This window comes from Saimiri boliviensis, chromosome 14 (genome assembly GCF_048565385.1).
Source record: "Saimiri boliviensis isolate mSaiBol1 chromosome 14, mSaiBol1.pri, whole genome shotgun sequence".
Taxonomy (NCBI): domain Eukaryota; kingdom Metazoa; phylum Chordata; class Mammalia; order Primates; family Cebidae; genus Saimiri; species Saimiri boliviensis.
The window spans coordinates 57,456,000-57,471,414 of NC_133462.1; positions in this window are offsets into that span (position 1 = coordinate 57,456,000).

Consider the following 15,415-nt stretch of genomic DNA (forward strand, 5'->3'; position numbering starts at 1 on the left):
TGATGTGTCTTTGCAGCAGTTCAGAAACCTTTTCTTTGCAGAATGTAGGAACAGTCATTTCCAGCCCTAGAGACGCATATAAGAGTTAGCAGAAAGAATGCGTTTCAAACACAGAAGACCCGCTTCTTACAAACTGATCTGCTGTGTGTTGGTTCCTTTTAGGAAGTTGCATCTATGTTTAGATTCAGCGAGGGAGAAACGCGTTTTTTCCAAAAGCTGCGTTTGGATATTCCAGAGTGGATGGTAGAACAGGCTGTAAAGGGAAATAACTTGTTCTAAAAGCAAAACGGAGCTATCTAGCAGAATGGTTGTCAATGTGTGCATTCACCTTCCAGAGTTAAACTGATGTGTGTTTGCAGCAGTTCAAAACCCTTTCTTTGGAGAATGTAGAAACAGTCATTTCCAGCCCTATAGACGCATATAAGAGATAGCAGTAAGAATGCGTTTCAAACACAGAAGACCCGCTTCTTACAAACTGATCTGCTATGTGTTGGTTCCTTTTAGGAAGTTGCATCTATGTTTAGATTCATCGAGGGAGAAATGCGTTTCTTCCAAAAGCTGCGTTTGGACATTCCAGAGTGGATGGGAGAAAAGGCTGTAAAGGGAAATACCTTACTCTAAAAGCAAAACGCAGCTATCTAGCAGAATGGTTGTCAATGTGTGCATTCAACTTCCAGAGTTAAACTGATGTGTCTTTGCAGCAGTTCAGAAACCCTTTCTTTGCAGAATGTAGAAACAGTCATTTCCAGCCATAGAGACGCATATAAGAGTTAGCAGTAAGAATGCGTTTCAAACACAGAAGACCCGCTTCTTACAAACTGATCTGCTGTGCGTTGGTTCCTTTTAGGATGTTGCATCTATATTTATATTCAGTGAGGGAGAAACGCGTTTCTTCCAAAACCTGCGTTTGAACATTCCAGAGTGGATGGGAGAACAGGCTGTAAAGGGAAATACCTTGCTCTAAAAGCAAAACGGAGCTATCTAGCAGAATGTTTGTCAATGTGTGCATACAACTTCCAGAGTTACACTGATGTGTGTTTGCAGCAGTTCAGAAACACCTTCTTTGGAGAATGTAGAAACAGTCATTTCCAGCCCTAGAAACGCATATAAGAGTTAGCAGTAAGAATGCGTTTCAAACACAGAAGAACCGCTTCTTACAAACTGATCTGCTGTGTGTTGGTTCGTTTTAGGAAGTTGCATCTATGTTTAGATTCAGCGAGGGAGAAAAGCGTTTCTTCCAAAAGCTGCGTTTGGACATTCCAGAGTGGATGAGAGAACAGGCTGTAACGGGAAATACCTTGTTCTAAAAGCAAAACGGAGCTATCTAGCAGAATGGTTGTCAATGTGTGCATTCAACTTCCAGAGTTACACTGATGCGTGTTTGCAGCAGTTCAGAAACCCTTTCTTTGGAGAATGTAGAAACAGTCATTTCCAGCCCTAGAGACGCATATAAGAGTTAGCAGTAAGAATGCGTTTCAAACACAGAAGACCCGCTTCTTACAAACTGATCTGCTGTGTGTTGGTTTCTTTCAGGAAGTTGCATCTATGTTTAGATTCAGCGAGGGAGAAATGCGTTTCTTCCAAAAGCTGCGTTTGGACATTCCAGAGTGGGTGGGAGAACAGGCTGTAAATGGAAATACCTTGCTCTAAAAGCAAAACGGAGCTATCTAGCAGAATGGTTATCAATGTGTGCATTCAACTTCCAGAGGTAAACTGATGTGTGTTTGCAGCAGTTCAGAAACCCTTTCTTTGGAGAATGTAGAAACAGTCATTTCCAGCCCTAGAGACGCATATAAGGGTTAGCAGTAAGAATGCGTTTCAAACACAGAAGACCCGTTTTTACAAACTGATCTGCTGTGTGATGGTTCCTTTTAGGAAGTTGCATCTATGTTTAGATTCAGCGAGGGAGAAACGCGTTTCTTCCAAAAGCTGCGTTTGGACATTCCAGAGTGGATGGGAGAACAGGCTGTAAAGAGAAATACCTTGCTCTAAAAGCAAAACGGAGCTATCTAGCAGAATGGTTGTCAATGTGTGCATTCAACTTCCAGAGGTAAACTGATTTGTCTTTGCAGCAATTCAGAAACCCTTTCTTTGCAGAATGTAGAAACAGTCATTTCCAGCCCTAGAGACAATTATAAGAGTTAGCAGTAAGAATGCGTTTCAAACACAGAAGACCCGCTTCTTACAAACTGATCTGCTGTTTGTTGGTTCCTTTTAGGAAGTTGCATCTATGTTTAGATTCAGCGAGGGAGAAACGCGTTTCTTCCAAAAGCTGCGTTTGGATATTCCAGAGTGGATAAGAGAACAGGCTGTAAAGGGAAATAACTTGTTCTAAAAGCAAAACGGAGCTATTTGGCAGAATGGTTGTCAATGTGTGCATTCAACTTCCAGAGTTAAACTGATGTGTGTTTGCAGCAGTTCAGAAAGCCTTTTTTTGCAGAATGTAGAAACAGTCATTTCCAGCCCTAGAGACGCATATAAGAGTTAGCATTAAGAATGCGTTTCAAACACAGAAGACCCGCTTCTTACAAACTGATCTGCTGTGTGTTGGTTCCTTTTAGTAGGTTGCATCTATGTTTAGATTCAGCGAGGGAGAAACGCGTTTCTTCCAAAAGCTGCGTTTGGACATTCCAGAGTGGATGGGAGAACAGGCTGTAAAGGGAAATACCTTCTTCTAAAAGCAAAACGGAGCTATCTAGCAGAATGGTTGTCAATGTGTGCATTCAACTTCCAGAGTTAAACTGATGTGTGTTTGCAGCACTTCAGAAACCCTTTCTTTGGAGAATGTAGAAACAGTCATTTCCAGCCCTAGAGACGCATATAAGGGTTAGCAGTAAGAATGCGTTTCAAACACAGAAGACCCGCTTCTTACAAACTGATCTGCTGTGTGTTGGTTCCTTTAAGGAAGTTGCATCTATGTTTAGATTCAGCGAGGGAGAAACGCGTTTCTTCCAAAAGCTGCATTTGGACATTCCAGAGTGGATGGGAGAACAGGCTGTAAAGAGAAATACCTTGCTCTAAAAGCAAAACGGAGCTATCTAACAGAATGGTTGTCAATGTGTGCATTCAACTTCCAGAGTTAAACTGATGTGTGTTTGCAGCAGTTCAGAAACCCTTTCTTTGGAGAATGTAGAAACAGTCATTTCCAGCCCTAGAGACGCATATAAGAGTTAGCAGTAAGAATGCGTTTCAAACACAGAAGACCCGCTTCTTACAAACTGATCTGCTGTGCGTTGGTTCCTTTTAGGATGTTGCATCTATCTTTATATTCAGTGTGGGAGAAACGCGTTTCTTCCAAAACCTGCGTTTGAACATTCCAGAGTGGATGGGAGAACAGGCTGTAAAGGGAAATACCTTGCTCTAAAAGCAAAACGGAGCTATCTAGCAGAATGATTGTCAATGTGTGCACTCAACTTCCAGAGTTACATTGATGTGTGTTGGCAGCAGTTCAGAAACCCGTTCTTTGGAGAATGTAGAAACAGTCATTTACAGCCCTAGAGACGCATATAAGAGTTAGCAGTAAGAATGCGTTTCAAACACAGAAGACCCGCTTCTTACAAACTGATATGCTGTGTGTTGGTTCCTTTTAGGAAGTTGCATCTATGTTTAGATTCAGCGAGCGAGAAACGCGTTTCTTCCAAAAGCTGCGTTTGGACATTCCAGAGTGGATTGGATAACAGGCTGTAAAGGGAAATACCTTGCTCTAAAAGCAAAACGGAGCTATCTAGCAGAATGGTTGTCAATGTGTGCATTCAACTTCCAGAGTTACACTGATGTGTGTTTGCAGCATTTCAGAAACCCTTTCTTTGCAAAATGTAGAAACAGTCATTTCCAGCCCTAGAGACACATCTAAGAGTTAGCAGTAAGAATGCGTTTCAAACACAGAAGACCCGCTTCTTACAAACTGATCTGCTGTGTGTTGGTTCCTTTTAGGAAGTTGCATCTATGTTTAGATTCAGCGAGGGAGAAACGCGTTTTTTCCAAAAGCTGCGTTTGGATATTCCAGAGTGGATGGTAGAACAGGCTGTAAAGGGAAATAACTTGTTCTAAAAGCAAAACGGAGCTATCTAGCAGAATGGTTGTCAATGTATGCATTCACCTTCCAGAGTTAAACTGATGTGTGTTTGCAGCAGTTCAGAAACCCTTTCTTTGGAGAATGTAGAAACAGTCATTTCCAGCCCTATAGACGCATATAAGAGATAGCAGTAAGAATGCGTTTCAAACACAGAAGACCCGCTTCTTACAAACTGATCTGCTATGTGTTGGTTCCTTTTAGGAAGTTGCATCTATGTTTAGATTCATCGAGGGAGAAATGCGTTTCTTCCAAAAGCTGCGTTTGGACATTCCAGAGTGGATGGGAGAAAAGGCTGTAAAGGGAAATACCTTACTCTAAAAGCAAAACGCAGCTATCTAGCAGAATGGTTGTCAATGTGTGCATTCAACTTCCAGAGTTAAACTGATGTGTCTTTGCAGCAGTTCAGAAACCCTTTCTTTGCAGAATGTAGAAACAGTCATTTCCAGCCATAGAGACGCATATAAGAGTTAGCAGTAAGAATGCGTTTCAAACACAGAAGACCCGCTTCTTACAAACTGATCTGCTGTGTGTTGGTTCCTTTCAGGAAGTTGCATCTATGTTTAGATTCAGCGAGGGAGAAATGCGTTTCTTCCAAAAGCTGCGTTTGGACATTCCAGAGTGGATGGGAGAAAAGGCTGTAAAGGGAAATACCTAACTCTAAAAGCAAAACGGAGCTATCTAGCAGAATGGTTGTCAATGTGTGCATTCAAATTCCAGAGTTAAACTGATGTGTCTTTGCAGCAGTTCAGAAACCCTTTCTTTGCAGAATGTAGAAACAGTCATTTCCAGCCCTAGAGACGCATATAAGAGTTAGCATTAAGAATGCGTTTCAAACACAGAAGACACGCTTCTTACAAACTGATCTGCTGTGTGTTGGTTCCTTTTAGGAAGTTGCATCTATGTTTAGATTCAGCGAGGGAGAAACGCGTTTCTTCCAAAAGCTGCGTTTGGATATTCCAGAGTGGATGGGAGAACAGGCTGTAAAGGGAAATAACTAGTTCTAAAAGCAAAACGGAGCTATCTAGCAGAATGGTTGTCAATGTGTGCATTCAACTTCCAGAGTTAAACTGATGTGTCTTTGCAGCAGTTCAGAAACCCTTTCTTTGGAGAATGTAGAAACAGTCATTTCCAGCCCTAGAGACGCATATAAGAGTTAGCAGTAAGAATGCGTTTCAAACACAGAAGACCCGCTTCTTACAAACTTATCTGCTGAGTGTTGGTTCCTTTTAGGAAGTTGCATCTATGTTTAGATTCAGCGAGGGAGAAATGCGTTTCTTCCAAAAGCTGCGTTTGGACATTCCAGAGTGGGTGGGAGAACAGGCTGTAAATGGAAATACCTTGCTCTAAAAGCAAAACGGAGCTATTTATCAGAATGGTTATCAATCTGTGCATTCAACTTCCAGAGGTAAACTGATGTGTGTTTGCAGCAGTTCAGAAACCCTTTCTTTGGAGAATGTAGAAACAGTCATTTCCAGCCCTAGAGACGCATATAAGAGTTAGCAGTAAGAATGCGTTTCAAACACAGAAGACCCGCTTCTTACAAACTGATCTGCTGTGTGTTGGTTCCTTTTAGGAAGTTGCATCTATGTTTAGATTCAGCGAGGGAGAAACGCGTTTCTTCCAAAAGCTGCGTTTGGACATTCCAGAGTGGATGGGAGAACAGGCTGTAAAGAGAAATACCTTGCTCTAAAAGCAAAACGGAGCTATCTAGCAGAATGGTTGTCAATGTGTGCATTCAACTTCCAGAGGTAAACTGATGTGTCTTTGCAGTAATTCAGAAACCCTTTCTTTGCAGAATGTAGAAACAGTCATTTCCAGCCCTAGAGACAATTATAAGAGTTAGCAGTAAGAATGCGTTTCAAACACAGAAGACCCGCTTCTTACAAACTGATCTGCTGTTTGTTGGTTCCTTTTAGGAAGTTGCATCTATGTTTAGATTCAGCGAGGGAGAAACGCGTTTCTTCCAAAAGCTGCGTTTGGATATTCCAGAGTGGATAAGAGAACAGGCTGTAAAGGGAAATAACTTGTTCTAAAAGCAAAACGGAGCTATTTGGCAGAATGGTTGTCAATGTGTGCATTCAACTTCCAGAGTTAAACTGATGTGTGTTTGCAGCAGTTCAGAAAGCCTTTCTTTGCAGAATGTAGAAACAGTCATTTCCAGCCCTAGAGACGCATATAAGAGTTAGCATTAAGAATGCGTTTCAAACACAGAAGACCCGCTTCTTACAAACTGATCTGCTGTGTGTTGGTTCCTTTTAGGAAGTTGCATCTATGTTTAGATTCAGCGAGGGAGAAACGCGTTTCTTCCAAAAGCTGCGTTTGGACATTCCAGAGTGGATGGGAGAACAGGCTGTAAAGGGAAATACCTTCTTCTAAAAGCAAAACGGAGCTATCTAGCAGAATGGTTGTCAATGTGTGCATTCAACTTCCAGAGTTAAACTGATGTGTGTTTGCAGCAGTTCAGAAACCCTTTCTTTGCAGAATGTAGAAACAGTCATTTCCAGCCCTAGAGACGCATATAAGGGTTAGCAGTAAGAATGCGTTTCAAACACAGAAGACCCGCTTCTTACAAACTGATCTGCTGTGTGTTGGTTCCCTTTAGGAAGTTGCATCTATGTTTAGATTCAGCGAGGGAGAAACGCGTTTCTTCCAAAAGCTGCATTTGGACATTCCAGAGTGGATGGGAGAACAGGCTGTAAAGAGAAATACCTTGCTCTAAAAGCAAAACGGAGCTATCTAACAGAATGGTTGTCAGTGCGTGCATTCAACTTCCAGAGTTAAACTGATGTGTGTTTGCAGCAGTTCAGAAACCCTTTCTTTGGAGAATGTAGAAACAGTCATTTCCAGCCCTAGAGACGCATATAAGAGTTAGCAGTAAGAATGCGTTTCAAACACAGAAGACCCGCTTCTTACAAACTGATCTGCTGTGCGTTGGTTCCTTTTAGGATGTTGCATCTATGTTTATATTCAGTGTGGGAGAAACGCGTTTCTTCCAAAACCTGCGTTTGAACATTCCAGAGTGGATGGGAGAACAGGCTGTAAAGGGAAATACCTTGCTCTAAAAGCAAAACGGAGCTATCTAACAGAATGGTTGTCAATGTGTGCATTCAACTTCCAGAGTTACACTGATGTGTGTTTGCAGCAGTTCAGAAACACCTTCTTTGGAGAATGTAGAAACAGTCATTTCCAGCCCTAGAAACGCATATAAGAGTTAGCAGTAAGAATGCGTTTCAAACACAGAAGAACCGCTTCTTACAAACTGATCTGCTGTGTGTTGGTTCGTTTTAGGAAGTTGCATCTATGTTTAGATTCAGCGAGGGAGAAAAGCGTTTCTTCCAAAAGCTGCGTTTGGACATTCCAGAGTGGATGAGAGAACAGGCTGTAACGGGAAATACCTTGTTCTAAAAGCAAAACGGAGCTATCTAGCAGAATGGTTGTCAATGTGTGCATTCAACTTCCAGAGTTACACTGATGTGTGTTTGCAGCAGTTCAGAAACCCTTTCTTTGGAGAATGTAGAAACAGTCATTTCCAGCCCTAGAGACGCATATAAGAGTTAGCAGTAAGAATGCGTTTCAAACACAGAAGACCCGCTTCTTACAAACTGATCTGCTGAGTGTTGGTTCCTTTTAGGAAGTTGCATCTATGTTTAGATTCAGCGAGGGAGAAATGCGTTTCTTCCAAAAGCTGCGTTTGGACATTCCAGAGTGGGTGGGAGAACAGGCTGTAAATGGAAATACCTTGCTCTAAAAGCAAAACGGAGCTATCTAGCAGAATGGTTATCAATGTGTGCATTCAACTTCCAGAGGTAAACTGATGTGTGTTTGCAGCAGTTCAGAAACCCTTTCTTTGGAGAATGTAGAAACAGTCATTTCCAGCCCTAGAGACGCATATAAGAGTTAGCAGTAAGAATGCGTTTCAAACACAGAAGACCCGCTTCTTACAAACTGATCTGCTGTTTGTTGGTTCCTTTTAGGAAGTTGCATCTATGTTTAGATTCAGCGAGGGAGAAACGCGTTTCTTCCAAAAGCTGCGTTTGGATATTCCAGAGTGGATAAGAGAACAGGCTGTAAAGGGAAATAACTTGTTCTAAAAGCAAAACGGAGCTATTTGGCAGAATGGTTGTCAATGTGTGCATTCAACTTCCAGAGTTAAACTGATGTGTGTTTGCAGCAGTTCAGAAAGCCTTTCTTTGCAGAATGTAGAAACAGTCATTTCCAGCCCTAGAGACGCATATAAGAGTTAGCATTAAGAATGCGTTTCAAACACAGAAGACCCGCTTCTTACAAACTGATCTGCTGTGTGTTGGTTCCTTTTAGGAAGTTGCATCTATGTTTAGATTCAGCGAGGGAGAAACGCGTTTCTTCCAAAAGCTGCGTTTGGACATTCCAGAGTGGATGGGAGAACAGGCTGTAAAGGGAAATACCTTCTTCTAAAAGCAAAACGGAGCTATCTAGCAGAATGGTTGTCAATGTGTGCATTCAACATCCAGAGTTAAACTGATGTGTGTTTGCAGCAGTTCAGAAACACCTTCTTTGGAGAATGTAGAAACAGTCATTTCCAGCCCTAGAAACGCATATAAGAGTTAGCAGTAAGAATGCGTTTCAAACACAGAAGAACCGCTTCTTACAAACTGATCTGCTGTGTCTTGGTTCCTTTTAGGAAGTTGCATCTATGTTTAGATACAGCGAGGGAGAAACGCGTTTCTTCCAAAGCTGCGTTTGGACATTCCAGAGTGGATGGGAGAACAGGCTGTAAATGGAAATACCTTGCTCTAAAAGCAAAACGGAGCTATCTAGCAGAATGGTTGTCAATGTGTGCATTCAACTTCCAGAGTTACACTGATGTGTGTTTGCAGCAGTTCAGAAACACCTTCTTTGGAGAATGTAGAAACAGTCATTTCCAGCCCTAGAAACGCATATAAGAGTTAGCAGTAAGAATGCGTTTCAAACACAGAAGAACCGCTTCTTACAAACTGATCTGCTGTGTGTTGGTTCCTTTTAGGAAGTTGCATCTATGTTTAGATTCAGGAGCGAGAAACGCGTTTCTTCCAAAAGCTGCGTTTGGACATTCCAGAGTGGATGGGAGAACAGGCTGTAAAGGGAAATACCTTGCTCTAAAAGCAAAACGGAGCTATCTAGCAGAATGGTTGTCAATGTGTGCATTCAACTTCCAGAGTTACACTGATGTGTGTTTGCAGCATTTCAGAAACCCTTTCTTTGCAGAATGTAGAAACAGTCATTTCCAGCCCTAGAGACACATCTAAGAGTTAGCAGTAAGAATGCGTTTCAAACACAGAAGACCCGCTTCTTACAAACTGATCTGCTGTGTGTTGGTTCCTTTTAGGAAGTTGCATCTATGTTTAGATTCAGCGAGGGAGAAACGCGTTTCTTCCAAAAGCTGCGTTTGGATATTCCAGAGTGGATAAGAGAACAGGCTGTAAAGGGAAATAACTTGTTCTAAAAGCAAAACGGAGCTATTTGGCAGAATGTTTGTCAATGTGTGCATTCAACTTCCAGAGTTAAACTGATGTGTGTTTGCAGCAGTTCAGAAAGCCTTTCTTTGCAGAATGTAGAAACAGTCATTTCCAGCCCTAGAGACGCATATAAGAGTTAGCATTAAGAATGCGTTTCAAACACAGAAGACACGCTTCTTACAAACTGATCTGCTGTGTGTTGGTTCCTTTTAGGAAGTTGCATCTATGTTTAGATTCAGCGAGGGAGAAATGCGTTTCTTCCAAAAGCTGCGTTTGGACATTTCAGAGTGGATGGGAGAACAGGCTGTAAAGGGAAATACCTTCTTCTAAAAGCAAAACGGAGCTATCTAACAGAATGGTTGTCAATGTGTGCATTCAACTTCCAGAGTTAAACTGATGTGTGTTTGCAGCAGTTCAGAAACCCTTTCTTTGGAGAATGTAGAAACAGTCATTTCCAGCCCTAGAGACGCATATAAGGGTTAGCAGTAAGAATGCGTTTCAAACACAGAAGACCCGCTTCTTACAAACTGATCTGCTGTGTGTTGGTTCCTTTTAGGAAGTTGCATCTATGTTTAGATTCAGCGAGGGAGAAACGCGTTTCTTCCAAAAGCTGCATTTGGACATTCCAGAGTGGATGGGAGAACAGGCTGTAAAGAGAAATACCTTGCTCTAAAAGCAAAACGGAGCTATCTAACAGAATGGTTGTCAATGTGTGCATTCAACTTCCAGAGTTAAACTGATGTGTGTTTGCAGCAGTTCAGAAACCCTTTCTTTGGAGAATGTAGAAACAGTCATTTCCAGCCCTAGAGACGCATATAAGAGTTAGCAGTAAGAATGCGTTTCAAACACAGAAGACCCGCTTCTTACAAACTTATCTGCTGAGTGTTGGTTCCTTTTAGGAAGTTGCATCTATGTTTAGATTCAGCGAGGGAGAAATGCGTTTCTTCCAAAAGCTGCGTTTGGACATTCCAGAGTGGGTGGGAGAACAGGCTGTAAATGGAAATACCTTGCTCTAAAAGCAAAACGGAGCTATCTAGCAGAATGGTTATCAATGTGTGCATTCAACCTCCAGAGGTAAACTGATGTGTGTTTGCAGCAGTTCAGAAACGCTTTCTTTGGAGAATGTAGAAACAGTCATTTCCAGCCCTAGAGACGCATATAAGAGTTAGCAGTAAGAATGCGTTTCAAACACAGAAGACCCGCTTCTTACAAACTGATCTGCTGTGTGTTGGTTCCTTTTAGGAAGTTGCATCTATGTTTAGATTCAGCGAGGGAGAAACGCGTTTCTTCCAAAAGCTGCGTTTGGACATTCCAGAGTGGATGGGAGAACAGGCTGTAAAGAGAAATACCTTGCTCTAAAAGCAAAACGGAGCTATCTAGCAGAATGGTTGTCAATGTGTGCATTCAACTTCCAGAGGTAAACTGATGTGTCTTTGCAGCAATTCAGAAACCCTTTCTTTGCAGAATGTAGAAACAGTCATTTCCAGCCCTAGAGACAATTATAAGAGTTAGCAGTAAGAATGCGTTTCAAACACAGAAGACCCGCTTCTTACAAACTGATCTGCTGTTTGTTGGTTCCTTTTAGGAAGTTGCATCTATGTTTAGATTCAGCGAGGGAGAAACGCGTTTCTTCCAAAAGCTGCGTTTGGATATTCCAGAGTGGATAAGAGAACAGGCTGTAAAGGGAAATAACTTGTTCTAAAAGCAAAACGGAGCTATTTGGCAGAATGGTTGTCAATGTGTGCATTCAACTTCCAGAGTTAAACTGATGTGTGTTTGCAGCAGTTCAGAAAGCCTTTCTTTGCAGAATGTAGAAACAGTCATTTCCAGCCCTAGAGACGCATATAAGAGTTAGCATTAAGAATGCGTTTAAAACACAGAAGACCCGCTTCTTACAAACTGATCTGCTGTGTGTTGGTTCCTTTTAGGAAGTTGCATCTATGTTTAGATTCAGCGAGGGAGAAACGCGTTTCTTCCAAAAGCTGCGTTTGGACATTCCAGAGTGGATGGGAGAACAGGCTGTAAAGGGAAATACCTTCTTCTAAAAGCAAAACGGAGCTATCTAGCAGAATGGTTGTCAATGTGTGCATTCAACTTCCAGAGTTAAACTGATGTGTGTTTGCAGCAGTTCAGAAACCCTTTCTTTGGAGAATGTAGAAACAGTCATTTCCAGCCCTAGAGACGCATATAAGAGTTAGCAGTAAGAATGCGTTTCAAACACAGAAGACCCGCTTCTTACAAACTGATCTGCTGAGTGTTGGTTCCTTTTAGGAAGTTGCATCTATGTTTAGATTCAGCGAGGGAGAAATGCGTTTCTTCCAAAAGCTGCGTTTGGACATTCCAGAGTGGGTGGGAGAACAGGCTGTAAATGGAAATACCTTGCTCTAAAAGCAAAACGGAGCTATCTAGCAGAATGGTTATCAATGTGTGCATTCAACTTCCAGAGGTAAACTGATGTGTGTTTGCAGCAGTTCAGAAACCCTTTCTTTGGAGAATGTAGAAACAGTCATTTCCAGCCCTAGAGACGCATATAAGAGTTAGCATTAAGAATGCGTTTCAAACACAGAAGACACGCTTCTTACAAACTGATCTGCTGTGTGTTGGTTCCTTTTAGGAAGTTGCATCTATGTTTAGATTCAGCGAGGGAGAAATGCGTTTCTTCCAAAAGCTGCGTTTGGACATTTCAGAGTGGATGGGAGAACAGGCTGTAAAGGGAAATACCTTCTTCTAAAAGCAAAACGGAGCTATCTAACAGAATGGTTGTCAATGTGTGCATTCAACTTCCAGAGTTAAACTGATGTGTGTTTGCAGCAGTTCAGAAACCCTTTCTTTGGAGAATGTAGAAACAGTCATTTCCAGCCCTAGAGACGCATATAAGGGTTAGCAGTAAGAATGCGTTTCAAACACAGAAGACCCGCTTCTTACAAACTGATCTGCTGTGTGTTGGTTCCTTTTAGGAAGTTGCATCTATGTTTAGATTCAGCGAGGGAGAAACGCGTTTCTTCCAAAAGCTGCATTTGGACATTCCAGAGTGGATGGGAGAACAGGCTGTAAAGAGAAATACCTTGCTCTAAAAGCAAAACGGAGCTATCTAACAGAATGGTTGTCAATGTGTGCATTCAACTTCCAGAGTTAAACTGATGTGTGTTTGCAGCAGTTCAGAAACCCTTTCTTTGGAGAATGTAGAAACAGTCATTTCCAGCCCTAGAGACGCATATAAGAGTTAGCAGTAAGAATGCGTTTCAAACACAGAAGACCCGCTTCTTACAAACTTATCTGCTGAGTGTTGGTTCCTTTTAGGAAGTTGCATCTATGTTTAGATTCAGCGAGGGAGAAATGCGTTTCTTCCAAAAGCTGCGTTTGGACATTCCAGAGTGGGTGGGAGAACAGGCTGTAAATGGAAATACCTTGCTCTAAAAGCAAAACTGAGCTATCTAGCAGAATGGTTATCAATGTGTGCATTCAACCTCCAGAGGTAAACTGATGTGTGTTTGCAGCAGTTCAGAAACGCTTTCTTTGGAGAATGTAGAAACAGTCATTTCCAGCCCTAGAGACGCATATAAGAGTTAGCAGTAAGAATGCGTTTCAAACACAGAAGACCCGCTTCTTACAAACTGATCTGCTGTGTGTTGGTTCCTTTTAGGAAGTTGCATCTATGTTTAGATTCAGCGAGGGAGAAACGCGTTTCTTCCAAAAGCTGCGTTTGGACATTCCAGAGTGGATGGGAGAACAGGCTGTAAAGAGAAATACCTTGCTCTAAAAGCAAAACGGAGCTATCTAGCAGAATGGTTGTCAATGTGTGCATTCAACTTCCAGAGGTAAACTGATGTGTCTTTGCAGCAATTCAGAAACCCTTTCTTTGCAGAATGTAGAAACAGTCATTTCCAGCCCTAGAGACAATTATAAGAGTTAGCAGTAAGAATGCGTTTCAAACACAGAAGACCCGCTTCTTACAAACTGATCTGCTGTTTGTTGGTTCCTTTTAGGAAGTTGCATCTATGTTTAGATTCAGCGAGGGAGAAACGCGTTTCTTCCAAAAGCTGCGTTTGGATATTCCAGAGTGGATAAGAGAACAGGCTGTAAAGGGAAATAACTTGTTCTAAAAGCAAAACGGAGCTATTTGGCAGAATGGTTGTCAATGTGTGCATTCAACTTCCAGAGTTAAACTGATGTGTGTTTGCAGCAGTTCAGAAAGCCTTTCTTTGCAGAATGTAGAAACAGTCATTTCCAGCCCTAGAGACGCATATAAGAGTTAGCATTAAGAATGCGTTTAAAACACAGAAGACCCGCTTCTTACAAACTGATCTGCTGTGTGTTGGTTCCTTTTAGGAAGTTGCATCTATGTTTAGATTCAGCGAGGGAGAAACGCGTTTCTTCCAAAAGCTGCGTTTGGACATTCCAGAGTGGATGGGAGAACAGGCTGTAAAGGGAAATACCTTCTTCTAAAAGCAAAACGGAGCTATCTAGCAGAATGGTTGTCAATGTGTGCATTCAACTTCCAGAGTTAAACTGATGTGTGTTTGCAGCAGTTCAGAAACCCTTTCTTTGGAGAATGTAGAAACAGTCATTTCCAGCCCTAGAGACGCATATAAGAGTTAGCAGTAAGAATGCGTTTCAAACACAGAAGACCCGCTTCTTACAAACTGATCTGCTGAGTGTTGGTTCCTTTTAGGAAGTTGCATCTATGTTTAGATTCAGCGAGGGAGAAATGCGTTTCTTCCAAAAGCTGCGTTTGGACATTCCAGAGTGGGTGGGAGAACAGGCTGTAAATGGAAATACCTTGCTCTAAAAGCAAAACGGAGCTATCTAGCAGAATGGTTATCAATGTGTGCATTCAACTTCCAGAGGTAAACTGATGTGTGTTTGCAGCAGTTCAGAAACCCTTTCTTTGGAGAATGTAGAAACAGTCATTTCCAGCCCTAGAGACGCATATAAGAGTTAGCAGTAAGAATGCGTTTCAAACACAGAAGACCCGCTTCTTACAAACTGATCTGCTGTGTGTTGGTTCCTTTTAGGAAGTTGCATCTATGTTTAGATTCAGCGAGGGAGAAACGCGTTTCTTCCAAAAGCTGTGTTTGGACATTCCAGAGTGGATGGGAGAACAGGCTGTAAAGAGAAATACCTTGCTCTAAAAGCAAAACGGAGCTATCTAGCAGAATGGTTGTCAATGTGTGCATTCAACTTCCAGAGGTAAACTGATGTGTCTTTGCAGCAATTCAGAAACCCTTTCTTTGCAGAATGTAGAAACAGTCATTTCCAGCCCTAGAGACAATTATAAGAGTTAGCAGTAAGAATGCGTTTCAAACACAGAAGACCCGCTTCTTACAAACTGATCTGCTGTGTGTTGGTTCCTTTTAGGAAGTTGCATCTATGTTTAGATTCAGCGAGGGAGAAACGCGTTTCTTCCAAAAGCTGCGTTTGGACATTCCAGAGTGGATGGGAGAACAGGCTGTAAAGGGAAATACCTTCTTCTAAAAGCAAAACGGAGCTATCTAACAGAATGGTTGTCAATGTGTGCATTCAACTTCCAGAGTTAAACTGATGTGTGTTTGCAGCAGTTCAGAAACACCTTCTTTGGAGAATGTAGAAACAGTCATTTCCAGCCCTAGAAACGCATATAAGAGTTAGCAGTAAGAATGCGTTTCAAACACAGAAGAACCTCTTCTTACAAACTGATCTGCTGTGTGTTGGTTCGTTTTAGGAAGTTGCATCTATGTTTAGATTCAGCGAGGGAGAAAAGCGTTTCTTCCAAAAGCTGCGTTTGGACATTCCAGAGTGGGTGGGAGAACAGGCTGTAAATGGAAATAACTTGCTCTAAAAGCAAAACGGAGCTATCTAGCAGAATGGTTATCAATGTGTGCATTCA